This window comes from Microcebus murinus, unplaced genomic scaffold (assembly GCF_040939455.1).
Source record: "Microcebus murinus isolate Inina unplaced genomic scaffold, M.murinus_Inina_mat1.0 scaf050_hap2_Mmur4.0, whole genome shotgun sequence".
Taxonomy (NCBI): domain Eukaryota; kingdom Metazoa; phylum Chordata; class Mammalia; order Primates; family Cheirogaleidae; genus Microcebus; species Microcebus murinus.
Genome location: NW_027438996.1, coordinates 12,845 through 39,072, shown reverse-complemented (window position 1 = coordinate 39,072; position 26,228 = coordinate 12,845). Strand labels below are relative to the sequence as shown.

The 26,228-nt window shown below is 63.5% G+C and overlaps 7 non-coding genes across 7 annotated transcripts; all 7 read right to left on the bottom strand.

Annotated features, from left to right (window-relative positions):
• Positions 1-3,071: 3,071 nt before the first annotated feature.
• On the bottom strand, positions 3,072-3,190 carry LOC142868997 (5S ribosomal RNA). The gene has a single exon (XR_012917852.1). It is a non-coding gene; the product is annotated as a 5S ribosomal RNA (ribosomal RNA).
• A 3,526-nt stretch (positions 3,191-6,716) lies between these two features.
• Positions 6,717-6,835, bottom strand: LOC142868986 (5S ribosomal RNA). Its single transcript, XR_012917841.1, has one exon. It is a non-coding gene; the product is annotated as a 5S ribosomal RNA (ribosomal RNA).
• A 3,512-nt stretch (positions 6,836-10,347) lies between these two features.
• On the bottom strand, positions 10,348-10,466 carry LOC142868985 (5S ribosomal RNA). The gene has a single exon (XR_012917840.1). It is a non-coding gene; the product is annotated as a 5S ribosomal RNA (ribosomal RNA).
• Positions 10,467-13,978: 3,512 nt separating this feature from the next.
• Positions 13,979-14,097, bottom strand: LOC142868984 (5S ribosomal RNA). The gene has a single exon (XR_012917839.1). It is a non-coding gene; the product is annotated as a 5S ribosomal RNA (ribosomal RNA).
• Positions 14,098-17,609: 3,512 nt separating this feature from the next.
• On the bottom strand, positions 17,610-17,728 carry LOC142868996 (5S ribosomal RNA). The gene has a single exon (XR_012917851.1). It is a non-coding gene; the product is annotated as a 5S ribosomal RNA (ribosomal RNA).
• Positions 17,729-21,264: 3,536 nt separating this feature from the next.
• LOC142868991 (5S ribosomal RNA) lies at positions 21,265-21,383 on the bottom strand. The gene has a single exon (XR_012917846.1). It is a non-coding gene; the product is annotated as a 5S ribosomal RNA (ribosomal RNA).
• A 3,538-nt stretch (positions 21,384-24,921) lies between these two features.
• On the bottom strand, positions 24,922-25,040 carry LOC142868980 (5S ribosomal RNA). The gene has a single exon (XR_012917835.1). It is a non-coding gene; the product is annotated as a 5S ribosomal RNA (ribosomal RNA).
• Between the last annotated feature and the right edge of the window lie 1,188 nt (positions 25,041-26,228).

The window sequence follows — 26,228 nt, the reverse complement described above, 5'->3', positions numbered from 1 at the left end:
TCAGCTGCGCCCCCCACCCTGTGGGTGGGCTGCCGCCTATTCCCCCGGGCCCGGGCTGGGGCACAGCGCATGGGGGAGGGGAGCGAGTGTATGGGGCGTCTCTCTCTCTCTCTAGGGATGTGTCCCATGGGTGGGGTGGCGTGGTTTGTGGGGCGCTGAAGAAATCAGTCCCCTCCATCTCCTACCTCTGGAAAACGCCCAAGCCCTTGGAGAACTGCCGGCAACGCGACCGTGGGGGCCGGGACCCTCCTCTGTGTCCTCCTGTGGCCCAGTCCAAGGGGCCTGGGCCTGGCCGGGGCTGCATTGGACCCCGACCACCCTGGCGTGTGGACTCGCTAAAAATCGGCGATTAGATATTGGATTCCAGCTTCATTGAGGTCATTTCACTAATGAGTGCACCGGAAAGAGTTTCCTAATCCATCTGTGAGGGTGGCAACTGAAAGAGAATTTTAAAGCTGACAGAATAGGCGAGGAAAGGCATAGGAGATTTCCACACCCAGTAAGGAAGCCTTTCCCGAAATGGAAGAAAGAAACGAGCAAACAGAAACACCGGTAGCCCGCCAGGATCAGAGTCTGCCCCCGAGAGAAAGTACCCTGACCAGGTTCACCCGTGGGTGGGTGGCGAGCTAGCGGCATTCAGAAGAGCGAGGCCCGCAGTCTGTGCAGAAGACACCTGCACTCGGGTGTGTGTGGCGGCACGATTCACAAGCAGCTCCAGATGTTAAGCCAAGGAGAAGCCAGGGAGTTCCCAACGCCCCAGGTGTCCTCAGCCCACGACTGGCTGCTGGGGGAATGCGAAGCCCGGCTCCTTGTCTCAGAGCCCTTGTCTCAGAGCGGGACAACCAGGAGGTGTGACGTACACCCCGGGGTTCCCAGGAGGATCAGGCTGAAGCTGGGACTTGGCCTGAAAGTGTCCCCTCGCATGGCCACCCCCTTCCCCTTCCTGCTCCTCTACTCCTGGTGCCCCTCCATCCAGGGGCCAGACCTTAAAGAGTCACCCGCAAGAGAATCCTGGTCCCAAAGGAGCCTTCTGGGGGACCCGTGCTGAGAGAGGTTGTGGGCATGGCCCGCTGGGGCTCTGACCGACCCAGGGCTGAGAGATGCAACCTCCCAGCTCTGGGTCCCTGCAGGGGAAGCGTTGGCAAGCACAGGGCCAGTCCTCCAAAGGCCCAGGTGCAGGGAGCCCAGGCCAAGCAGCCTGTGGAAGAAGCCACCCCGGGAACACGACTGCAGGCCACGGCCCTTCCCACCTCCTCCTCCTCCTCCTCCTGCTCCTCCACACCCCCCCCCGACCTCCCACCCCCCCACCCCACCCCCCGACATGGCGCAGGGCTCAGAGACACCTCAGACACTTGCTACCCAAAGTGCAAAGGGCATCAGTTGCTCCTCCAAACCCCCCCCCGTGCCCAGCAGACCGCGTTGTCCAGCCAGCCCCCGGGCCTCCCTGGGGTGCCCAGCACAAAAGTGCAGACAACCACCGGACCCTCAATCTCAGTTTTCGGATGTTTTTGCCACTCTAAGGACCCGCAGGCCAGCTGGGCCTTCTGGCAGGACAGAGAGCCCCGGAATCCGACGTGGAGAGCTGGGTGTACGTCCCCACGAGGAGGCGGTCCCCACCTCCGCGGCTCTCCCCTTGCGGGGGGGAAAAGCAGCCACGGGGCCTCAGAGAAGACACCAGGCTGGGCGCCCGCCCCACAGTGGGGGCACGTCCCCCGCAGGCCACTTAGCGCCGGCCGCCGGCCGGCGGACGGTTGGGTGGCGCGAGACGCTGCGGCCGCCCTGCTACCGGGTCCCTGGGAGGGCGTCCTGGAACCAGCGTCCACACCAAGCCCTTGGAAGGCCCAGGCGACGGAGGAGCCCCGTCAGGCAGGGGCCGAGGACGGTGACGGCCCGGGCGGGGAGGAGCGTGTCAGGCAGGGGCAGAGGACGGTGACAGGTGACAGGCCGGGCGGGAAGGAGTCAGTCAGGCAGGGGCCGAGGAGGAGACGGGCTGGGTAAGGGTTAGGGTTAGAGTCAGGGCACAAGTCACAATCGCAAAGACCTGGAAGCGACCCGAGTGCCCATCGACCCACGAGTGCGTAAATGAAATGTGGCGCGTGGACACCACGGAGTGCTATTCAGCTAGGAGGAGCAGCGGTGAGAGGGCACCTCTCGTGGTTCTCCTGGCCAGAGCTGGAACCCGTTCCAGTAAGCCAGGTAGCCCAAGAATGGACACACGAGCACCACGTGCTCGCGCTCACCAGCAAATGGGTACGAACCGATGGACACCTAAGTGGACACAGAGGAATCACCTTCATCGGGTGGGTGTCGGGCGGGTGGGGGGAGGGGATGGGCATACACCTCCATTAGGAACGGGGTGGGTGCGCACCGACTGGGGGATGGGCGCACTTGAGGCTCTGACCCGAGGGGGGAGGCTGGGAGAGGCCAACGTACCCGACCTTAACATTGGTACCCCCACAATACGCTGGAACAACATCAGAGGTAAATGAATAAGAACACAGGGGGGAGGGGGGCACGGGCAACACATGTCACCTTAATACTTGGACTCCCATCATCTGCTTGAAAAGAGAGAGAAAAGAAAATGCAATCATAGAGATAAGAGACACTTTTTAAACATAATGAATCCGAAGAGAAAAGTAAAAGGAGGCCTGTGGAGCAGGTCTGGGTGTGACTCCGGATCCCCCAACATCAGGTGCCACCACCAAAGATTCCTACGTGTAGCCCATAGAACCCCAAAAGCAACGGGACGAGTTCTGGTCACATACTCCCTCAAAATGACATCCTGGCCTTCTTCTGGAACTCCCTCCCCTCTCAGACTCTCAAGGTTTCCTCCAGCGTGTCGGTTCCCACAGAGCAGACCTTTGGTCTGAGACCTGACAGTCCAGAAGCCACGCATGCTGCCGCGTGACGGCGGTGTCGCGGCTTGGGACAAGAGGAGGCCCCACGGTGCGGGCTGGGGCGCCAGGCACCGCGGCGGGCGCTGAGGGTGGGGGTGACCCCCACCCCGGGCCGCCGACTCGCTCCCAGAAAGGGGACAGAACAAGAGGCAAAACAAAAAAAAAAAAAGAAGAAGCCTACGGCACCCGGTATTCCCAGGCGGTCTCCCATCCAAGTACTAACCAGGCCCGACCCTGCTTAGCTTCCGAGACCAGACGAGATCGGGCGCGTTCAGGGTGGTGTGGCCCTAGACGGCGGAGGGCGCCCCTGCCCCGCTCAAGAAGCCGAGCCTCTCTGCGCTTCCCCGCCGCCTCCTCCCCCCGCCCCAGGCCCCGCGCCGGCGCTGACCCGCACCGGGCCGGGCCTGTTGAGTTCACCGGCCGGGTCCGGCGGGCTCCGAGGGACGGGGGTGACAGGCGGGGCGGGGCGGGGCGGGGCGGGGCGGGCAGGGAGCGGCGGGCCGGGGTGGGGGGCTGTCTCTCTATACACACACACACACACACACACACACACACACACTCACACTCACTCACTCACACTCACACAAGATGCGCCTCCACGGCTGGACTCGCCAAGGTGGAGACCTTCCAGCCCCCTTCCTCTCCTCGCCTGGCCCACCCCCAGCTCGTGGCCGCCGCCGCCGCCGATTGCGCACGCGCGGGTCGCCCGCCCTTTGACCCCAGGCAGGGTCCGCCATCCCCGACAACCCCTTTCAGCTGCGCCCCCCACCCTGTGGGTGGGCTGCCGCCTATTCCCCCGGGCCCGGGCTGGGGCACAGCGCATGGGGGAGGGGAGCGAGTGTATGGGGCGTCTCTCTCTCTCTCTAGGGATGTGTCCCATGGGTGGGGTGGCGTGGTTTGTGGGGCGCTGAAGAAATCAGTCCCCTCCATCTCCTACCTCTGGAAAACGCCCAAGCCCTTGGAGAACTGCCGGCAACGCGACCGTGGGGGCCGGGACCCTCCTCTGTGTCCTCCTGTGGCCCAGTCCAAGGGGCCTGGGCCTGGCCGGGGCTGCATTGGACCCCGACCACCCTGGCGTGTGGACTCGCTAAAAATCGGCGATTAGATATTGGATTCCAGCTTCATTGAGGTCATTTCACTAATGAGTGCACCGGAAAGAGTTTCCTAATCCATCTGTGAGGGTGGCAACTGAAAGAGAATTTTAAAGCTGACAGAATAGGCGAGGAAAGGCATAGGAGATTTCCACACCCAGTAAGGAAGCCTTTCCCGAAATGGAAGAAAGAAACGAGCAAACAGAAACACCGGTAGCCCGCCAGGATCAGAGTCTGCCCCCGAGAGAAAGTACCCTGACCAGGTTCACCCGTGGGTGGGTGGCGAGCTAGCGGCATTCAGAAGAGCGAGGCCCGCAGTCTGTGCAGAAGACACCTGCACTCGGGTGTGTGTGGCGGCACGATTCACAAGCAGCTCCAGATGTTAAGCCAAGGAGAAGCCAGGGAGTTCCCAACGCCCCAGGTGTCCTCAGCCCACGACTGGCTGCTGGGGGAATGCGAAGCCCGGCTCCTTGTCTCAGAGCCCTTGTCTCAGAGCGGGACAACCAGGAGGTGTGACGTACACCCCGGGGTTCCCAGGAGGATCAGGCTGAAGCTGGGACTTGGCCTGAAAGTGTCCCCTCGCATGGCCACCCCCTTCCCCTTCCTGCTCCTCTACTCCTGGTGCCCCTCCATCCAGGGGCCAGACCTTAAAGAGTCACCCGCAAGAGAATCCTGGTCCCAAAGGAGCCTTCTGGGGGACCCGTGCTGAGAGAGGTTGTGGGCATGGCCCGCTGGGGCTCTGCCCGACCCAGGGCTGAGAGATGCAACCTCCCAGCTCTGGGTCCCTGCAGGGGAAGCGTTGGCAAGCACAGGGCCAGTCCTCCAAAGGCCCAGGTGCAGGGAGCCCAGGCCAAGCAGCCTGTGGAAGAAGCCACCCCGGGAACACGACTGCAGGCCACGGCCCTTCCCACCTCCTCCTCCTCCTGCTCCTCCACACCCCCCCCCCGACCTCCCACCCCCCCACCCCACCCCCCGACATGGCGCAGGGCTCAGAGACACCTCAGACACTTGCTACCCAAAGTGCAAAGGGCATCAGTTGCTCCTCCAAACCCCCCCCCGTGCCCAGCAGACCGCGTTGTCCAGCCAGCCCCCGGGCCTCCCTGGGGTGCCCAGCACAAAAGTGCAGACAACCACCGGACCCTCAATCTCAGTTTTCGGATGTTTTTGCCACTCTAAGGACCCGCAGGCCAGCTGGGCCTTCTGGCAGGACAGAGAGCCCCGGAATCCGACGTGGAGAGCTGGGTGTACGTCCCCACGAGGAGGCGGTCCCCACCTCCGCGGCTCTCCCCTTGCGGGGGGGAAAAGCAGCCACGGGGCCTCAGAGAAGACACCAGGCTGGGCGCCCGCCCCACAGTGGGGGCACGTCCCCCGCAGGCCACTTAGCGCCGGCCGCCGGCCGGCGGACGGTTGGGTGGCGCGAGACGCTGCGGCCGCCCTGCTACCGGGTCCCTGGGAGGGCGTCCTGGAACCAGCGTCCACACCAAGCCCTTGGAAGGCCCAGGCGACGGAGGAGCCCCGTCAGGCAGGGGCCGAGGACGGTGACGGCCCGGGCGGGGAGGAGCGTGTCAGGCAGGGGCAGAGGACGGTGACAGGTGACAGGCCGGGCGGGAAGGAGTCAGTCAGGCAGGGGCCGAGGAGGAGACGGGCTGGGTAAGGGTTAGGGTTAGAGTCAGGGCACAAGTCACAATCGCAAAGACCTGGAAGCGACCCGAGTGCCCATCGACCCACGAGTGCGTAAATGAAATGTGGCGCGTGGACACCACGGAGTGCTATTCAGCTAGGAGGAGCAGCGGTGAGAGGGCACCTCTCGTGGTTCTCCTGGCCAGAGCTGGAACCCGTTCCAGTAAGCCAGGTAGCCCAAGAATGGACACACGAGCACCACGTGCTCGCGCTCACCAGCAAATGGGTACGAACCGATGGACACCTAAGTGGACACAGAGGAATCACCTTCATCGGGTGGGTGTCGGGCGGGTGGGGGGAGGGGATGGGCATACACCTCCATTAGGAACGGGGTGGGTGCGCACCGACTGGGGGATGGGCGCACTTGAGGCTCTGACCCGAGGGGGGAGGCTGGGAGAGGGCAACGTACCCGACCTTAACATTGGTACCCCCACAATACGCTGGAACAACATCAGAGGTAAATGAATAAGAACACAGGGGGGAGGGGGGCACGGGCAACACATGTCACCTTAATACTTGGACTCCCATCATCTGCTTGAAAAGAGAGAGAAAAGAAAATGCAATCATAGAGATAAGAGACACTTTTTAAACATAATGAATCCGAAGAGAAAAGTAAAAGGAGGCCTGTGGAGCAGGTCTGGGTGTGACTCCGGATCCCCCAACATCAGGTGCCACCACCAAAGATTCCTACGTGTAGCCCATAGAACCCCAAAAGCAACGGGACGAGTTCTGGTCACATACTCCCTCAAAATGACATCCTGGCCTTCTTCTGGAACTCCCTCCCCTCTCAGACTCTCAAGGTTTCCTCCAGCGTGTCGGTTCCCACAGAGCAGACCTTTGGTCTGAGACCTGACAGTCCAGAAGCCACGCATGCTGCCGCGTGACGGCGGTGTCGCGGCTTGGGACAAGAGGAGGCCCCACGGTGCGGGCTGGGGCGCCAGGCACCGCGGCGGGCGCTGAGGGTGGGGGTGACCCCCACCCCGGGCCGCCGACTCGCTCCCAGAAAGGGGACAGAACAAGAGGCAAAACAAAAAAAAAAAAAAGAAGAAGCCTACGGCACCCGGTATTCCCAGGCGGTCTCCCATCCAAGTACTAACCAGGCCCGACCCTGCTTAGCTTCCGAGACCAGACGAGATCGGGCGCGTTCAGGGTGGTGTGGCCCCTGCCCCGCTCAAGAAGCCGAGCCTCTCTGCGCTTCCCCGCCGCCTCCTCCCCCCGCCCCAGGCCCCGCGCCGGCGCTGACCCGCACCGGGCCGGGCCTGTTGAGTTCACCGGCCGGGTCCGGCGGGCTCCGAGGGACGGGGGTGACAGGCGGGGCGGGGCGGGGCGGGGCGGGCAGGGAGCGGCGGGCCGGGGTGGGGGGCTGTCTCTCTATACACACACACACACACACACACACACACACACTCACACTCACACTCACTCACTCACACTCACACAAGATGCGCCTCCACGGCTGGACTCGCCAAGGTGGAGACCTTCCAGCCCCCTTCCTCTCCTCGCCTGGCCCACCCCCAGCTCGTGGCCGCCGCCGCCGCCGCCGCCGATTGCGCACGCGCGGGTCGCCCGCCCTTTGACCCCAGGCAGGGGCCGCCATCCCCGACAACCCCTTTCAGCTGCGCCCCCCACCCTGTGGGTGGGCTGCCGCCTATTCCCCCGGGCCCGGGCTGGGGCACAGCGCATGGGGGAGGGGAGCGAGTGTATGGGGCGTCTCTCTCTCTCTCTAGGGATGTGTCCCATGGGTGGGGTGGCGTGGTTTGTGGGGCGCTGAAGAAATCAGTCCCCTCCATCTCCTACCTCTGGAAAACGCCCAAGCCCTTGGAGAACTGCCGGCAACGCGACCGTGGGGGCCGGGACCCTCCTCTGTGTCCTCCTGTGGCCCAGTCCAAGGGGCCTGGGCCTGGCCGGGGCTGCATTGGACCCCGACCACCCTGGCGTGTGGACTCGCTAAAAATCGGCGATTAGATATTGGATTCCAGCTTCATTGAGGTCATTTCACTAATGAGTGCACCGGAAAGAGTTTCCTAATCCATCTGTGAGGGTGGCAACTGAAAGAGAATTTTAAAGCTGACAGAATAGGCGAGGAAAGGCATAGGAGATTTCCACACCCAGTAAGGAAGCCTTTCCCGAAATGGAAGAAAGAAACGAGCAAACAGAAACACCGGTAGCCCGCCAGGATCAGAGTCTGCCCCCGAGAGAAAGTACCCTGACCAGGTTCACCCGTGGGTGGGTGGCGAGCTAGCGGCATTCAGAAGAGCGAGGCCCGCAGTCTGTGCAGAAGACACCTGCACTCGGGTGTGTGTGGCGGCACGATTCACAAGCAGCTCCAGATGTTAAGCCAAGGAGAAGCCAGGGAGTTCCCAACGCCCCAGGTGTCCTCAGCCCACGACTGGCTGCTGGGGGAATGCGAAGCCCGGCTCCTTGTCTCAGAGCCCTTGTCTCAGAGCGGGACAACCAGGAGGTGTGACGTACACCCCGGGGTTCCCAGGAGGATCAGGCTGAAGCTGGGACTTGGCCTGAAAGTGTCCCCTCGCATGGCCACCCCCTTCCCCTTCCTGCTCCTCTACTCCTGGTGCCCCTCCATCCAGGGGCCAGACCTTAAAGAGTCACCCGCAAGAGAATCCTGGTCCCAAAGGAGCCTTCTGGGGGACCCGTGCTGAGAGAGGTTGTGGGCATGGCCCGCTGGGGCTCTGCCCGACCCAGGGCTGAGAGATGCAACCTCCCAGCTCTGGGTCCCTGCAGGGGAAGCGTTGGCAAGCACAGGGCCAGTCCTCCAAAGGCCCAGGTGCAGGGAGCCCAGGCCAAGCAGCCTGTGGAAGAAGCCACCCCGGGAACACGACTGCAGGCCACGGCCCTTCCCACCTCCTCCTCCTCCTGCTCCTCCACACCCCCCCCCCGACCTCCCACCCCCCCACCCCACCCCCCGACATGGCGCAGGGCTCAGAGACACCTCAGACACTTGCTACCCAAAGTGCAAAGGGCATCAGTTGCTCCTCCAAACCCCCCCCCGTGCCCAGCAGACCGCGTTGTCCAGCCAGCCCCCGGGCCTCCCTGGGGTGCCCAGCACAAAAGTGCAGACAACCACCGGACCCTCAATCTCAGTTTTCGGATGTTTTTGCCACTCTAAGGACCCGCAGGCCAGCTGGGCCTTCTGGCAGGACAGAGAGCCCCGGAATCCGACGTGGAGAGCTGGGTGTACGTCCCCACGAGGAGGCGGTCCCCACCTCCGCGGCTCTCCCCTTGCGGGGGGGAAAAGCAGCCACGGGGCCTCAGAGAAGACACCAGGCTGGGCGCCCGCCCCACAGTGGGGGCACGTCCCCCGCAGGCCACTTAGCGCCGGCCGCCGGCCGGCGGACGGTTGGGTGGCGCGAGACGCTGCGGCCGCCCTGCTACCGGGTCCCTGGGAGGGCGTCCTGGAACCAGCGTCCACACCAAGCCCTTGGAAGGCCCAGGCGACGGAGGAGCCCCGTCAGGCAGGGGCCGAGGACGGTGACGGCCCGGGCGGGGAGGAGCGTGTCAGGCAGGGGCAGAGGACGGTGACAGGTGACAGGCCGGGCGGGAAGGAGTCAGTCAGGCAGGGGCCGAGGAGGAGACGGGCTGGGTAAGGGTTAGGGTTAGAGTCAGGGCACAAGTCACAATCGCAAAGACCTGGAAGCGACCCGAGTGCCCATCGACCCACGAGTGCGTAAATGAAATGTGGCGCGTGGACACCACGGAGTGCTATTCAGCTAGGAGGAGCAGCGGTGAGAGGGCACCTCTCGTGGTTCTCCTGGCCAGAGCTGGAACCCGTTCCAGTAAGCCAGGTAGCCCAAGAATGGACACACGAGCACCACGTGCTCGCGCTCACCAGCAAATGGGTACGAACCGATGGACACCTAAGTGGACACAGAGGAATCACCTTCATCGGGTGGGTGTCGGGCGGGTGGGGGGAGGGGATGGGCATACACCTCCATTAGGAACGGGGTGGGTGCGCACCGACTGGGGGATGGGCGCACTTGAGGCTCTGACCCGAGGGGGGAGGCTGGGAGAGGGCAACGTACCCGACCTTAACATTGGTACCCCCACAATACGCTGGAACAACATCAGAGGTAAATGAATAAGAACACAGGGGGGAGGGGGGCACGGGCAACACATGTCACCTTAATACTTGGACTCCCATCATCTGCTTGAAAAGAGAGAGAAAAGAAAATGCAATCATAGAGATAAGAGACACTTTTTAAACATAATGAATCCGAAGAGAAAAGTAAAAGGAGGCCTGTGGAGCAGGTCTGGGTGTGACTCCGGATCCCCCAACATCAGGTGCCACCACCAAAGATTCCTACGTGTAGCCCATAGAACCCCAAAAGCAACGGGACGAGTTCTGGTCACATACTCCCTCAAAATGACATCCTGGCCTTCTTCTGGAACTCCCTCCCCTCTCAGACTCTCAAGGTTTCCTCCAGCGTGTCGGTTCCCACAGAGCAGACCTTTGGTCTGAGACCTGACAGTCCAGAAGCCACGCATGCTGCCGCGTGACGGCGGTGTCGCGGCTTGGGACAAGAGGAGGCCCCACGGTGCGGGCTGGGGCGCCAGGCACCGCGGCGGGCGCTGAGGGTGGGGGTGACCCCCACCCCGGGCCGCCGACTCGCTCCCAGAAAGGGGACAGAACAAGAGGCAAAACAAAAAAAAAAAAAAGAAGAAGCCTACGGCACCCGGTATTCCCAGGCGGTCTCCCATCCAAGTACTAACCAGGCCCGACCCTGCTTAGCTTCCGAGACCAGACGAGATCGGGCGCGTTCAGGGTGGTGTGGCCCCTGCCCCGCTCAAGAAGCCGAGCCTCTCTGCGCTTCCCCGCCGCCTCCTCCCCCCGCCCCAGGCCCCGCGCCGGCGCTGACCCGCACCGGGCCGGGCCTGTTGAGTTCACCGGCCGGGTCCGGCGGGCTCCGAGGGACGGGGGTGACAGGCGGGGCGGGGCGGGGCGGGGCGGGCAGGGAGCGGCGGGCCGGGGTGGGGGGCTGTCTCTCTATACACACACACACACACACACACACACACACACTCACACTCACACTCACTCACTCACACTCACACAAGATGCGCCTCCACGGCTGGACTCGCCAAGGTGGAGACCTTCCAGCCCCCTTCCTCTCCTCGCCTGGCCCACCCCCAGCTCGTGGCCGCCGCCGCCGCCGCCGCCGATTGCGCACGCGCGGGTCGCCCGCCCTTTGACCCCAGGCAGGGGCCGCCATCCCCGACAACCCCTTTCAGCTGCGCCCCCCACCCTGTGGGTGGGCTGCCGCCTATTCCCCCGGGCCCGGGCTGGGGCACAGCGCATGGGGGAGGGGAGCGAGTGTATGGGGCGTCTCTCTCTCTCTCTAGGGATGTGTCCCATGGGTGGGGTGGCGTGGTTTGTGGGGCGCTGAAGAAATCAGTCCCCTCCATCTCCTACCTCTGGAAAACGCCCAAGCCCTTGGAGAACTGCCGGCAACGCGACCGTGGGGGCCGGGACCCTCCTCTGTGTCCTCCTGTGGCCCAGTCCAAGGGGCCTGGGCCTGGCCGGGGCTGCATTGGACCCCGACCACCCTGGCGTGTGGACTCGCTAAAAATCGGCGATTAGATATTGGATTCCAGCTTCATTGAGGTCATTTCACTAATGAGTGCACCGGAAAGAGTTTCCTAATCCATCTGTGAGGGTGGCAACTGAAAGAGAATTTTAAAGCTGACAGAATAGGCGAGGAAAGGCATAGGAGATTTCCACACCCAGTAAGGAAGCCTTTCCCGAAATGGAAGAAAGAAACGAGCAAACAGAAACACCGGTAGCCCGCCAGGATCAGAGTCTGCCCCCGAGAGAAAGTACCCTGACCAGGTTCACCCGTGGGTGGGTGGCGAGCTAGCGGCATTCAGAAGAGCGAGGCCCGCAGTCTGTGCAGAAGACACCTGCACTCGGGTGTGTGTGGCGGCACGATTCACAAGCAGCTCCAGATGTTAAGCCAAGGAGAAGCCAGGGAGTTCCCAACGCCCCAGGTGTCCTCAGCCCACGACTGGCTGCTGGGGGAATGCGAAGCCCGGCTCCTTGTCTCAGAGCCCTTGTCTCAGAGCGGGACAACCAGGAGGTGTGACGTACACCCCGGGGTTCCCAGGAGGATCAGGCTGAAGCTGGGACTTGGCCTGAAAGTGTCCCCTCGCATGGCCACCCCCTTCCCCTTCCTGCTCCTCTACTCCTGGTGCCCCTCCATCCAGGGGCCAGACCTTAAAGAGTCACCCGCAAGAGAATCCTGGTCCCAAAGGAGCCTTCTGGGGGACCCGTGCTGAGAGAGGTTGTGGGCATGGCCCGCTGGGGCTCTGCCCGACCCAGGGCTGAGAGATGCAACCTCCCAGCTCTGGGTCCCTGCAGGGGAAGCGTTGGCAAGCACAGGGCCAGTCCTCCAAAGGCCCAGGTGCAGGGAGCCCAGGCCAAGCAGCCTGTGGAAGAAGCCACCCCGGGAACACGACTGCAGGCCACGGCCCTTCCCACCTCCTCCTCCTCCTGCTCCTCCACACCCCCCCCCCGACCTCCCACCCCCCCACCCCACCCCCCGACATGGCGCAGGGCTCAGAGACACCTCAGACACTTGCTACCCAAAGTGCAAAGGGCATCAGTTGCTCCTCCAAACCCCCCCCCGTGCCCAGCAGACCGCGTTGTCCAGCCAGCCCCCGGGCCTCCCTGGGGTGCCCAGCACAAAAGTGCAGACAACCACCGGACCCTCAATCTCAGTTTTCGGATGTTTTTGCCACTCTAAGGACCCGCAGGCCAGCTGGGCCTTCTGGCAGGACAGAGAGCCCCGGAATCCGACGTGGAGAGCTGGGTGTACGTCCCCACGAGGAGGCGGTCCCCACCTCCGCGGCTCTCCCCTTGCGGGGGGGAAAAGCAGCCACGGGGCCTCAGAGAAGACACCAGGCTGGGCGCCCGCCCCACAGTGGGGGCACGTCCCCCGCAGGCCACTTAGCGCCGGCCGCCGGCCGGCGGACGGTTGGGTGGCGCGAGACGCTGCGGCCGCCCTGCTACCGGGTCCCTGGGAGGGCGTCCTGGAACCAGCGTCCACACCAAGCCCTTGGAAGGCCCAGGCGACGGAGGAGCCCCGTCAGGCAGGGGCCGAGGACGGTGACGGCCCGGGCGGGGAGGAGCGTGTCAGGCAGGGGCAGAGGACGGTGACAGGTGACAGGCCGGGCGGGAAGGAGTCAGTCAGGCAGGGGCCGAGGAGGAGACGGGCTGGGTAAGGGTTAGGGTTAGAGTCAGGGCACAAGTCACAATCGCAAAGACCTGGAAGCGACCCGAGTGCCCATCGACCCACGAGTGCGTAAATGAAATGTGGCGCGTGGACACCACGGAGTGCTATTCAGCTAGGAGGAGCAGCGGTGAGAGGGCACCTCTCGTGGTTCTCCTGGCCAGAGCTGGAACCCGTTCCAGTAAGCCAGGTAGCCCAAGAATGGACACACGAGCACCACGTGCTCGCGCTCACCAGCAAATGGGTACGAACCGATGGACACCTAAGTGGACACAGAGGAATCACCTTCATCGGGTGGGTGTCGGGCGGGTGGGGGGAGGGGATGGGCATACACCTCCATTAGGAACGGGGTGGGTGCGCACCGACTGGGGGATGGGCGCACTTGAGGCTCTGACCCGAGGGGGGAGGCTGGGAGAGGGCAACGTACCCGACCTTAACATTGGTACCCCCACAATACGCTGGAACAACATCAGAGGTAAATGAATAAGAACACAGGGGGGAGGGGGGCACGGGCAACACATGTCACCTTAATACTTGGACTCCCATCATCTGCTTGAAAAGAGAGAGAAAAGAAAATGCAATCATAGAGATAAGAGACACTTTTTAAACATAATGAATCCGAAGAGAAAAGTAAAAGGAGGCCTGTGGAGCAGGTCTGGGTGTGACTCCGGATCCCCCAACATCAGGTGCCACCACCAAAGATTCCTACGTGTAGCCCATAGAACCCCAAAAGCAACGGGACGAGTTCTGGTCACATACTCCCTCAAAATGACATCCTGGCCTTCTTCTGGAACTCCCTCCCCTCTCAGACTCTCAAGGTTTCCTCCAGCGTGTCGGTTCCCACAGAGCAGACCTTTGGTCTGAGACCTGACAGTCCAGAAGCCACGCATGCTGCCGCGTGACGGCGGTGTCGCGGCTTGGGACAAGAGGAGGCCCCACGGTGCGGGCTGGGGCGCCAGGCACCGCGGCGGGCGCTGAGGGTGGGGGTGACCCCCACCCCGGGCCGCCGACTCGCTCCCAGAAAGGGGACAGAACAAGAGGCAAAACAAAAAAAAAAAAAAGAAGAAGCCTACGGCACCCGGTATTCCCAGGCGGTCTCCCATCCAAGTACTAACCAGGCCCGACCCTGCTTAGCTTCCGAGACCAGACGAGATCGGGCGCGTTCAGGGTGGTGTGGCCCCTGCCCCGCTCAAGAAGCCGAGCCTCTCTGCGCTTCCCCGCCGCCTCCTCCCCCCGCCCCAGGCCCCGCGCCGGCGCTGACCCGCACCGGGCCGGGCCTGTTGAGTTCACCGGCCGGGTCCGGCGGGCTCCGAGGGACGGGGGTGACAGGCGGGGCGGGGCGGGGCGGGGCGGGCAGGGAGCGGCGGGCCGGGGTGGGGGGCTGTCTCTCTATACACACACACACACACACACACACACACACACTCACACTCACACTCACTCACTCACACTCACACAAGATGCGCCTCCACGGCTGGACTCGCCAAGGTGGAGACCTTCCAGCCCCCTTCCTCTCCTCGCCTGGCCCACCCCCAGCTCGTGGCCGCCGCCGCCGCCGCCGCCGATTGCGCACGCGCGGGTCGCCCGCCCTTTGACCCCAGGCAGGGGCCGCCATCCCCGACAACCCCTTTCAGCTGCGCCCCCCACCCTGTGGGTGGGCTGCCGCCTATTCCCCCGGGCCCGGGCTGGGGCACAGCGCATGGGGGAGGGGAGCGAGTGTATGGGGCGTCTCTCTCTCTCTCTAGGGATGTGTCCCATGGGTGGGGTGGCGTGGTTTGTGGGGCGCTGAAGAAATCAGTCCCCTCCATCTCCTACCTCTGGAAAACGCCCAAGCCCTTGGAGAACTGCCGGCAACGCGACCGTGGGGGCCGGGACCCTCCTCTGTGTCCTCCTGTGGCCCAGTCCAAGGGGCCTGGGCCTGGCCGGGGCTGCATTGGACCCCGACCACCCTGGCGTGTGGACTCGCTAAAAATCGGCGATTAGATATTGGATTCCAGCTTCATTGAGGTCATTTCACTAATGAGTGCACCGGAAAGAGTTTCCTAATCCATCTGTGAGGGTGGCAACTGAAAGAGAATTTTAAAGCTGACAGAATAGGCGAGGAAAGGCATAGGAGATTTCCACACCCAGTAAGGAAGCCTTTCCCGAAATGGAAGAAAGAAACGAGCAAACAGAAACACCGGTAGCCCGCCAGGATCAGAGTCTGCCCCCGAGAGAAAGTACCCTGACCAGGTTCACCCGTGGGTGGGTGGCGAGCTAGCGGCATTCAGAAGAGCGAGGCCCGCAGTCTGTGCAGAAGACACCTGCACTCGGGTGTGTGTGGCGGCACGATTCACAAGCAGCTCCAGATGTTAAGCCAAGGAGAAGCCAGGGAGTTCCCAACGCCCCAGGTGTCCTCAGCCCACGACTGGCTGCTGGGGGAATGCGAAGCCCGGCTCCTTGTCTCAGAGCCCTTGTCTCAGAGCGGGACAACCAGGAGGTGTGACGTACACCCCGGGGTTCCCAGGAGGATCAGGCTGAAGCTGGGACTTGGCCTGAAAGTGTCCCCTCGCATGGCCACCCCCTTCCCCTTCCTGCTCCTCTACTCCTGGTGCCCCTCCATCCAGGGGCCAGACCTTAAAGAGTCACCCGCAAGAGAATCCTGGTCCCAAAGGAGCCTTCTGGGGGACCCGTGCTGAGAGAGGTTGTGGGCATGGCCCGCTGGGGCTCTGCCCGACCCAGGGCTGAGAGATGCAACCTCCCAGCTCTGGGTCCCTGCAGGGGAAGCGTTGGCAAGCACAGGGCCAGTCCTCCAAAGGCCCAGGTGCAGGGAGCCCAGGCCAAGCAGCCTGTGGAAGAAGCCACCCCGGGAACACGACTGCAGGCCACGGCCCTTCCCACCTCCTCCTCCTCCTGCTCCTCCACACCCCCCCCCCGACCTCCCACCCCCCCACCCCACCCCCCGACATGGCGCAGGGCTCAGAGACACCTCAGACACTTGCTACCCAAAGTGCAAAGGGCATCAGTTGCTCCTCCAAACCCCCCCCCGTGCCCAGCAGACCGCGTTGTCCAGCCAGCCCCCGGGCCTCCCTGGGGTGCCCAGCACAAAAGTGCAGACAACCACCGGACCCTCAATCTCAGTTTTCGGATGTTTTTGCCACTCTAAGGACCCGCAGGCCAGCTGGGCCTTCTGGCAGGACAGAGAGCCCCGGAATCCGACGTGGAGAGCTGGGTGTACGTCCCCACGAGGAGGCGGTCCCCACCTCCGCGGCTCTCCCCTTGCGGGGGGGAAAAGCAGCCACGGGGCCTCAGAGAAGACACCAGGCTGGGCGCCCGCCCCACAGTGGGGGCACGTCCCCCGCAGGCCACTTAGCGCCGGCCGCCGGCCGGCGGACGGTTGGGTGGCGCGAGACGCTGCGGCCGCCCTGCTACCGGGTCCCTGGGAGGGCGTCCTGGAACCAGCGTCCACACCAAGCCCTTGGAAGGCCCAGGCGACGGAGGAGCCCCGTCAGGCAGGGGCCGAGGACGGTGACGGCCCGGGCGGGGAGGAGCGTGTCAGGCAGGGGCAGAGGACGGTGACAGGTGACAGGCCGGGCGGGAAGGAGTCAGTCAGGCAGGGGCCGAGGAGGAGACGGGCTGGGTAAGGGTTAGGGTTAGAGTCAGGGCACAAGTCACAATCGCAAAGACCTGGAAGCGACCCGAGTGCCCATCGACCCACGAGTGCGTAAATGAAATGTGGCGCGTGGACACCACGGAGTGCTATTCAGCTAGGAGGAGCAGCGGTGAGAGGGCACCTCTCGTGGTTCTCCTGGCCAGAGCTGGAACCCGTTCCAGTAAGCCAGGTAGCCCAAGAATGGACACACGAGCACCACGTGCTCGCGCTCACCAGCAAATGGGTACGAACCGATGGACACCTAAGTGGACACAGAGGAATCACCTTCATCGGGTGGGTGTCGGGCGGGTGGGGGGAGGGGATGGGCATACACCTCCATTAGGAACGGGGTGGGTGCGCACCGACTGGGGGATGGGCGCACTTGAGGCTCTGACCCGAGGGGGGAGGCTGGGAGAGGGCAACGTACCCGACCTTAACATTGGTACCCCCACAATACGCTGGAACAACATCAGAGGTAAATGAATAAGAACACAGGGGGGAGGGGGGCACGGGCAACACATGTCACCTTAATACTTGGACTCCCATCATCTGCTTGAAAAGAGAGAGAAAAGAAAATGCAATCATAGAGATAAGAGACACTTTTTAAACATAATGAATCCGAAGAGAAAAGTAAAAGGAGGCCTGTGGAGCAGGTCTGGGTGTGACTCCGGATCCCCCAACATCAGGTGCCACCACCAAAGATTCCTACGTGTAGCCCATAGAACCCCAAAAGCAACGGGACGAGTTCTGGTCACATACTCCCTCAAAATGACATCCTGGCCTTCTTCTGGAACTCCCTCCCCTCTCAGACTCTCAAGGTTTCCTCCAGCGTGTCGGTTCCCACAGAGCAGACCTTTGGTCTGAGACCTGACAGTCCAGAAGCCACGCATGCTGCCGCGTGACGGCGGTGTCGCGGCTTGGGACAAGAGGAGGCCCCACGGTGCGGGCTGGGGCGCCAGGCACCGCGGCGGGCGCTGAGGGTGGGGGTGACCCCCACCCCGGGCCGCCGACTCGCTCCCAGAAAGGGGACAGAACAAGAGGCAAAACAAAAAAAAAAAAAAGAAGAAGCCTACGGCACCCGGTATTCCCAGGCGGTCTCCCATCCAAGTACTAACCAGGCCCGACCCTGCTTAGCTTCCGAGACCAGACGAGATCGGGCGCGTTCAGGGTGGTGTGGCCCTAGACGGCGGAGGGCGCCCCTGCCCCGCTCAAGAAGCCGAGCCTCTCTGCGCTTCCCCGCCGCCTCCTCCCCCCGCCCCAGGCCCCGCGCCGGCGCTGACCCGCACCGGGCCGGGCCTGTTGAGTTCACCGGCCGGGTCCGGCGGGCTCCGAGGGACGGGGGTGACAGGCGGGGCGGGGCGGGGCGGGGCGGGGCGGGCAGGGAGCGGCGGGCCGGGGTGGGGGGCTGTCTCTCTATACACACACACACACACACACACACACACACACTCACACTCACACTCACACTCACACAAGATGCGCCTCCACGGCTGGACTCGCCAAGGTGGAGACCTTCCAGCCCCCTTCCTCTCCTCGCCTGGCCCACCCCCAGCTCGTGGCCGCCGCCGCCGCCGCCGCCGCCGATTGCGCACGCGCGGGTCGCCCGCCCTTTGACCCCAGGCAGGGGCCGCCATCCCCGACAACCCCTTTCAGCTGCGCCCCCCACCCTGTGGGTGGGCTGCCGCCTATTCCCCCGGGCCCGGGCTGGGGCACAGCGCATGGGGGAGGGGAGCGAGTGTATGGGGCGTCTCTCTCTCTCTCTAGGGATGTGTCCCATGGGTGGGGTGGCGTGGTTTGTGGGGCGCTGAAGAAATCAGTCCCCTCCATCTCCTACCTCTGGAAAACGCCCAAGCCCTTGGAGAACTGCCGGCAACGCGACCGTGGGGGCCGGGACCCTCCTCTGTGTCCTCCTGTGGCCCAGTCCAAGGGGCCTGGGCCTGGCCGGGGCTGCATTGGACCCCGACCACCCTGGCGTGTGGACTCGCTAAAAATCGGCGATTAGATATTGGATTCCAGCTTCATTGAGGTCATTTCACTAATGAGTGCACCGGAAAGAGTTTCCTAATCCATCTGTGAGGGTGGCAACTGAAAGAGAATTTTAAAGCTGACAGAATAGGCGAGGAAAGGCATAGGAGATTTCCACACCCAGTAAGGAAGCCTTTCCCGAAATGGAAGAAAGAAACGAGCAAACAGAAACACCGGTAGCCCGCCAGGATCAGAGTCTGCCCCCGAGAGAAAGTACCCTGACCAGGTTCACCCGTGGGTGGGTGGCGAGCTAGCGGCATTCAGAAGAGCGAGGCCCGCAGTCTGTGCAGAAGACACCTGCACTCGGGTGTGTGTGGCGGCACGATTCACAAGCAGCTCCAGATGTTAAGCCAAGGAGAAGCCAGGGAGTTCCCAACGCCCCAGGTGTCCTCAGCCCACGACTGGCTGCTGGGGGAATGCGAAGCCCGGCTCCTTGTCTCAGAGCCCTTGTCTCAGAGCGGGACAACCAGGAGGTGTGACGTACACCCCGGGGTTCCCAGGAGGATCAGGCTGAAGCTGGGACTTGGCCTGAAAGTGTCCCCTCGCATGGCCACCCCCTTCCCCTTCCTGCTCCTCTACTCCTGGTGCCCCTCCATCCAGGGGCCAGACCTTAAAGAGTCACCCGCAAGAGAATCCTGGTCCCAAAGGAGCCTTCTGGGGGACCCGTGCTGAGAGAGGTTGTGGGCATGGCCCGCTGGGGCTCTGACCGACCCAGGGCTGAGAGATGCAACCTCCCAGCTCTGGGTCCCTGCAGGGGAAGCGTTGGCAAGCACAGGGCCAGTCCTCCAAAGGCCCAGGTGCAGGGAGCCCAGGCCAAGCAGCCTGTGGAAGAAGCCACCCCGGGAACACGACTGCAGGCCACGGCCCTTCCCACCTCCTCCTCCTCCTCCTCCTGCTCCTCCACACCCCCCCCCGACCTCCCACCCCCCCACCCCACCCCCCGACATGGCGCAGGGCTCAGAGACACCTCAGACACTTGCTACCCAAAGTGCAAAGGGCATCAGTTGCTCCTCCAAACCCCCCCCCGTGCCCAGCAGACCGCGTTGTCCAGCCAGCCCCCGGGCCTCCCTGGGGTGCCCAGCACAAAAGTGCAGACAACCACCGGACCCTCAATCTCAGTTTTCGGATGTTTTTGCCACTCTAAGGACCCGCAGGCCAGCTGGGCCTTCTGGCAGGACAGAGAGCCCCGGAATCCGACGTGGAGAGCTGGGTGTACGTCCCCACGAGGAGGCGGTCCCCACCTCCGCGGCTCTCCCCTTGCGGGGGGGAAAAGCAGCCACGGGGCCTCAGAGAAGACACCAGGCTGGGCGCCCGCCCCACAGTGGGGGCACGTCCCCCGCAGGCCACTTAGCGCCGGCCGCCGGCCGGCGGACGGTTGGGTGGCGCGAGACGCTGCGGCCGCCCTGCTACCGGGTCCCTGGGAGGGCGTCCTGGAACCAGCGTCCACACCAAGCCCTTGGAAGGCCCAGGCGACGGAGGAGCCCCGTCAGGCAGGGGCCGAGGACGGTGACGGCCCGGGCGGGGAGGAGCGTGTCAGGCAGGGGCAGAGGACGGTGACAGGTGACAGGCCGGGCGGGAAGGAGTCAGTCAGGCAGGGGCCGAGGAGGAGACGGGCTGGGTAAGGGTTAGGGTTAGAGTCAGGGCACAAGTCACAATCGCAAAGACCTGGAAGCGACCCGAGTGCCCATCGACCCACGAGTGCGTAAATGAAATGTGGCGCGTGGACACCACGGAGTGCTATTCAGCTAGGAGGAGCAGCGGTGAGAGGGCACCTCTCGTGGTTCTCCTGGCCAGAGCTGGAACCCGTTCCAGTAAGCCAGGTAGCCCAAGAATGGACACACGAGCACCACGTGCTCGCGCTCACCAGCAAATGGGTACGAACCGATGGACACCTAAGTGGACACAGAGGAATCACCTTCATCGGGTGGGTGTCGGGCGGGTGGGGGGAGGGGATGGGCATACACCTCCATTAGGAACGGGGTGGGTGCGCACCGACTGGGGGATGGGCGCACTTGAGGCTCTGACCCGAGGGGGGAGGCTGGGAGAGGGCAACGTACCCGACCTTAACATTGGTACCCCCACAATACGCTGGAACAACATCAGAGGTAAATGAATAAGAACACAGGGGGGAGGGGGGCACGGGCAACACATGTCACCTTAATACTTGGACTCCCATCATCTGCTTGAAAAGAGAGAGAAAAGAAAATGCAATCATAGAGATAAGAGACACTTTTTAAACATAATGAATCCGAAGAGAAAAGTAAAAGGAGGCCTGTGGAGCAGGTCTGGGTGTGACTCCGGATCCCCCAACATCAGGTGCCACCACCAAAGATTCCTACGTGTAGCCCATAGAACCCCAAAAGCAACGGGACGAGTTCTGGTCACATACTCCCTCAAAATGACATCCTGGCCTTCTTCTGGAACTCCCTCCCCTCTCAGACTCTCAAGGTTTCCTCCAGCGTGTCGGTTCCCACAGAGCAGACCTTTGGTCTGAGACCTGACAGTCCAGAAGCCACGCATGCTGCCGCGTGACGGCGGTGTCGCGGCTTGGGACAAGAGGAGGCCCCACGGTGCGGGCTGGGGCGCCAGGCACCGCGGCGGGCGCTGAGGGTGGGGGTGACCCCCACCCCGGGCCGCCGACTCGCTCCCAGAAAGGGGACAGAACAAGAGGCAAAACAAAAAAAAAAAAAAGAAGAAGCCTACGGCACCCGGTATTCCCAGGCGGTCTCCCATCCAAGTACTAACCAGGCCCGACCCTGCTTAGCTTCCGAGACCAGACGAGATCGGGCGCGTTCAGGGTGGTGTGGCCCTAGACGGCGGAGGGCGCCCCTGCCCCGCTCAAGAAGCCGAGCCTCTCTGCGCTTCCCCGCCGCCTCCTCCCCCCGCCCCAGGCCCCGCGCCGGCGCTGACCCGCACCGGGCCGGGCCTGTTGAGTTCACCGGCCGGGTCCGGCGGGCTCCGAGGGACGGGGGTGACAGGCGGGGCGGGGCGGGGCGGGGCGGGCAGGGAGCGGCGGGCCGGGGTGGGGGGCTGTCTCTCTATACACACACACACACACACACACACACACACACTCACACTCACACTCACTCACTCACACTCACACAAGATGCGCCTCCACGGCTGGACTCGCCAAGGTGGAGACCTTCCAGCCCCCTTCCTCTCCTCGCCTGGCCCACCCCCAGCTCGTGGCCGCCGCCGCCGCCGCCGCCGCCGATTGCGCACGCGCGGGTCGCCCGCCCTTTGACCCCAGGCAGGGGCCGCCATCCCCGACAACCCCTTTCAGCTGCGCCCCCCACCCTGTGGGTGGGCTGCCGCCTATTCCCCCGGGCCCGGGCTGGGGCACAGCGCATGGGGGAGGGGAGCGAGTGTATGGGGCGTCTCTCTCTCTCTCTAGGGATGTGTCCCATGGGTGGGGTGGCGTGGTTTGTGGGGCGCTGAAGAAATCAGTCCCCTCCATCTCCTACCTCTGGAAAACGCCCAAGCCCTTGGAGAACTGCCGGCAACGCGACCGTGGGGGCCGGGACCCTCCTCTGTGTCCTCCTGTGGCCCAGTCCAAGGGGCCTGGGCCTGGCCGGGGCTGCATTGGACCCCGACCACCCTGGCGTGTGGACTCGCTAAAAATCGGCGATTAGATATTGGATTCCAGCTTCATTGAGGTCATTTCACTAATGAGTGCACCGGAAAGAGTTTCCTAATCCATCTGTGAGGGTGGCAACTGAAAGAGAATTTTAAAGCTGACAGAATAGGCGAGGAAAGGCATAGGAGATTTCCACACCCAGTAAGGAAGCCTTTCCCGAAATGGAAGAAAGAAACGAGCAAACAGAAACACCGGTAGCCCGCCAGGATCAGAGTCTGCCCCCGAGAGAAAGTACCCTGACCAGGTTCACCCGTGGGTGGGTGGCGAGCTAGCGGCATTCAGAAGAGCGAGGCCCGCAGTCTGTGCAGAAGACACCTGCACTCGGGTGTGTGTGGCGGCACGATTCACAAGCAGCTCCAGATGTTAAGCCAAGGAGAAGCCAGGGAGTTCCCAACGCCCCAGGTGTCCTCAGCCCACGACTGGCTGCTGGGGGAATGCGAAGCCCGGCTCCTTGTCTCAGAGCCCTTGTCTCAGAGCGGGACAACCAGGAGGTGTGACGTACACCCCGGGGTTCCCAGGAGGATCAGGCTGAAGCTGGGACTTGGCCTGAAAGTGTCCCCTCGCATGGCCACCCCCTTCCCCTTCCTGCTCCTCTACTCCTGGTGCCCCTCCATCCAGGGGCCAGACCTTAAAGAGTCACCCGCAAGAGAATCCTGGTCCCAAAGGAGCCTTCTGGGGGACCCGTGCTGAGAGAGGTTGTGGGCATGGCCCGCTGGGGCTCTGCCCGACCCAGGGCTGAGAGATGCAACCTCCCAGCTCTGGGTCCCTGCAGGGGAAGCGTTGGCAAGCACAGGGCCAGTCCTCCAAAGGCCCAGGTGCAGGGAGCCCAGGCCAAGCAGCCTGTGGAAGAAGCCACCCCGGGAACACGACTGCAGGCCACGGCCCTTCCCACCTCCTCCTCCTCCTCCTCCTGCTCCTCCACACCCCCCCCCGACCTCCCACCCCCCCACCCCACCCCCCGACATGGCGCAGGGCTCAGAGACACCTCAGACACTTGCTACCCAAAGTGCAAAGGGCATCAGTTGCTCCTCCAAACCCCCCCCCGTGCCCAGCAGACCGCGTTGTCCAGCCAGCCCCCGGGCCTCCCTGGGGTGCCCAGCACAAAAGTGCAGACAACCACCGGACCCCCAATCTCAGTTTTCGGATGTTTTTGCCACTCTAAGGACCCGCAGGCCAGCTGGGCCTTCTGGCAGGACAGAGAGCCCCGGAATCCGACGTGGAGAGCTGGGTGTACGTCCCCACGAGGAGGCGGTCCCCACCTCCGCGGCTCTCCCCTTGCGGGGGGGAAAAGCAGCCACGGGGCCTCAGAGAAGACACCAGGCTGGGCGCCCGCCCCACAGTGGGGGCACGTCCCCCGCAGGCCACTTAGCGCCGGCCGCCGGCCGGCGGACGGTTGGGTGGCGCGAGACGCTGCGGCCGCCCTGCTACCGGGTCCCTGGGAGGGCGTCCTGGAACCAGCGTCCACACCAAGCCCTTGGAAGGCCCAGGCGACGGAGGAGCCCCGTCAGGCAGGGGCCGAGGACGGTGACGGCCCGGGCGGGGAGGAGCGTGTCAGGCAGGGGCAGAGGACGGTGACAGGTGACAGGCCGGGCGGGAAGGAGTCAGTCAGGCAGGGGCCGAGGAGGAGACGGGCTGGGTAAGGGTTAGGGTTAGAGTCAGGGCACAAGTCACAATCGCAAAGACCTGGAAGCGACCCGAGTGCCCATCGACCCACGAGTGCGTAAATGAAATGTGGCGCGTGGACACCACGGAGTGCTATTCAGCTAGGAGGAGCAGCGGTGAGAGGGCACCTCTCGTGGTTCTCCTGGCCAGAGCTGGAACCCGTTCCAGTAAGCCAGGTAGCCCAAGAATGGACACACGAGCACCACGTGCTCGCGCTCACCAGCAAATGGGTACGAACCGATGGACACCTAAGTGGACACAGAGGAATCACCTTCATCGGGTGGGTGTCGGGCGGGTGGGGGGAGGGGATGGGCATACACCTCCATTAGGAACGGGGTGGGTGCGCACCGACTGGGGGATGGGCGCACTTGAGGCTCTGACCCGAGGGGGGAGGCTGGGAGAGGGCAACGTACCCGACCTTAACATTGGTACCCCCACAATACGCTGGAACAACATCAGAGGTAAATGAATAAGAACACAGGGGGGAGGGGGGCACGGGCAACACATGTCACCTTAATACTTGGACTCCCATCATCTGCTTGAAAAGAGAGAGAAAAGAAAATGCAATCATAGAGATAAGAGACACTTTTTAAACATAATGAATCCGAAGAGAAAAGTAAAAGGAGGCCTGTGGAGCAGGTCTGGGTGTGACTCCGGATCCCCCAACATCAGGTGCCACCACCAAAGATTCCTACGTGTAGCCCATAGAACCCCAAAAGCAACGGGACGAGTTCTGGTCACATACTCCCTCAAAATGACATCCTGGCCTTCTTCTGGAACTCCCTCCCCTCTCAGACTCTCAAGGTTTCCTCCAGCGTGTCGGTTCCCACAGAGCAGACCTTTGGTCTGAGACCTGACAGTCCAGAAGCCACGCATGCTGCCGCGTGACGGCGGTGTCGCGGCTTGGGACAAGAGGAGGCCCCACGGTGCGGGCTGGGGCGCCAGGCACCGCGGCGGGCGCTGAGGGTGGGGGTGACCCCACCCCGGGCCGCCGACTCGCTCCCAGAAAGGGGACAGAACAAGAGGCAAAACAAAACAAAAAAAAAGAAGAAGCCTACGGCACCCGGTATTCCCAGGCGGTCTCCCATCCAAGTACTAACCAGGCCCGACCCTGCTTAGCTTCCGAGACCAGACGAGATCGGGCGCGTTCAGGGTGGTGTGGCCCTAGACGGCGGAGGGCGCCCCTGCCCCGCTCAAGAAGCCGAGCCTCTCTGCGCTTCCCCGCCGCCTCCTCCCCCCGCCCCAGGCCCCGCGCCGGCGCTGACCCGCACCGGGCCGGGCCTGTTGAGTTCACCGGCCGGGTCCGGCGGGCTCCGAGGGACGGGGGTGACAGGCGGGGCGGGGCGGGGCGGGGCGGGGCGGGCAGGGAGCGGCGGGCCGGGGTGGGGGGCTGTCTCTCTATACACACACACACACACACACACACACACACACTCAAACTCACACTCACTCACTCACACTCACACAAGATGCGCCTCCACGGCTGGACTCGCCAAGGTGGAGACCTTCCAGCCCCCTTCCTCTCCTCGCCTGGCCCACCCCCAGCTCGTGGCCGCCGCCGCCGCCGCCGCCGATTGCGCACGCGCGGGTCGCCCGCCCTTTGACCCCAGGCAGGGGCCGCCATCCCCGACAACCCCTTTCAGCTGCGCCCCCCACCCTGTGGGTGGGCTGCCGCCTATTCCCCCGGGCCCGGGCTGGGGCACAGCGCATGGGGGAGGGGAGCGAGTGTATGGGGCGTCTCTCTCTCTCTCTAGGGATGTGTCCCATGGGTGGGGTGGCGTGGTTTGTGGGGCGCTGAAGAAATCAGTCCCCTCCATCTCCTACCTCTGGAAAACGCCCAAGCCCTTGGAGAACTGCCGGCAACGCGACCGTGGGGGCCGGGACCCTCCTCTGTGTCCTCCTGTGGCCCAGTCCAAGGGGCCTGGGCCTGGCCGGGGCTGCATTGGACCCCGACCACCCTGGCGTGTGGACTCGCTAAAAATCGGCGATTAGATATTGGATTCCAGCTTCATTGAGGTCATTTCACTAATGAGTGCACCGGAAAGAGTTTCCTAATCCATCTGTGAGGGTGGCAACTGAAAGAGAATTTTAAAGCTGACAGAATAGGCGAGGAAAGGCATAGGAGATTTCCACACCCAGTAAGGAAGCCTTTCCCGAAATGGAAGAAAGAAACGAGCAAACAGAAACACCGGTAGCCCGCCAGGATCAGAGTCTGCCCCCGAGAGAAAGTACCCTGACCAGGTTCACCCGTGGGTGGGTGGCGAGCTAGCGGCATTCAGAAGAGCGAGGCCCGCAGTCTGTGCAGAAGACACCTGCACTCGGGTGTGTGTGGCGGCACGATTCACAAGCAGCTCCAGA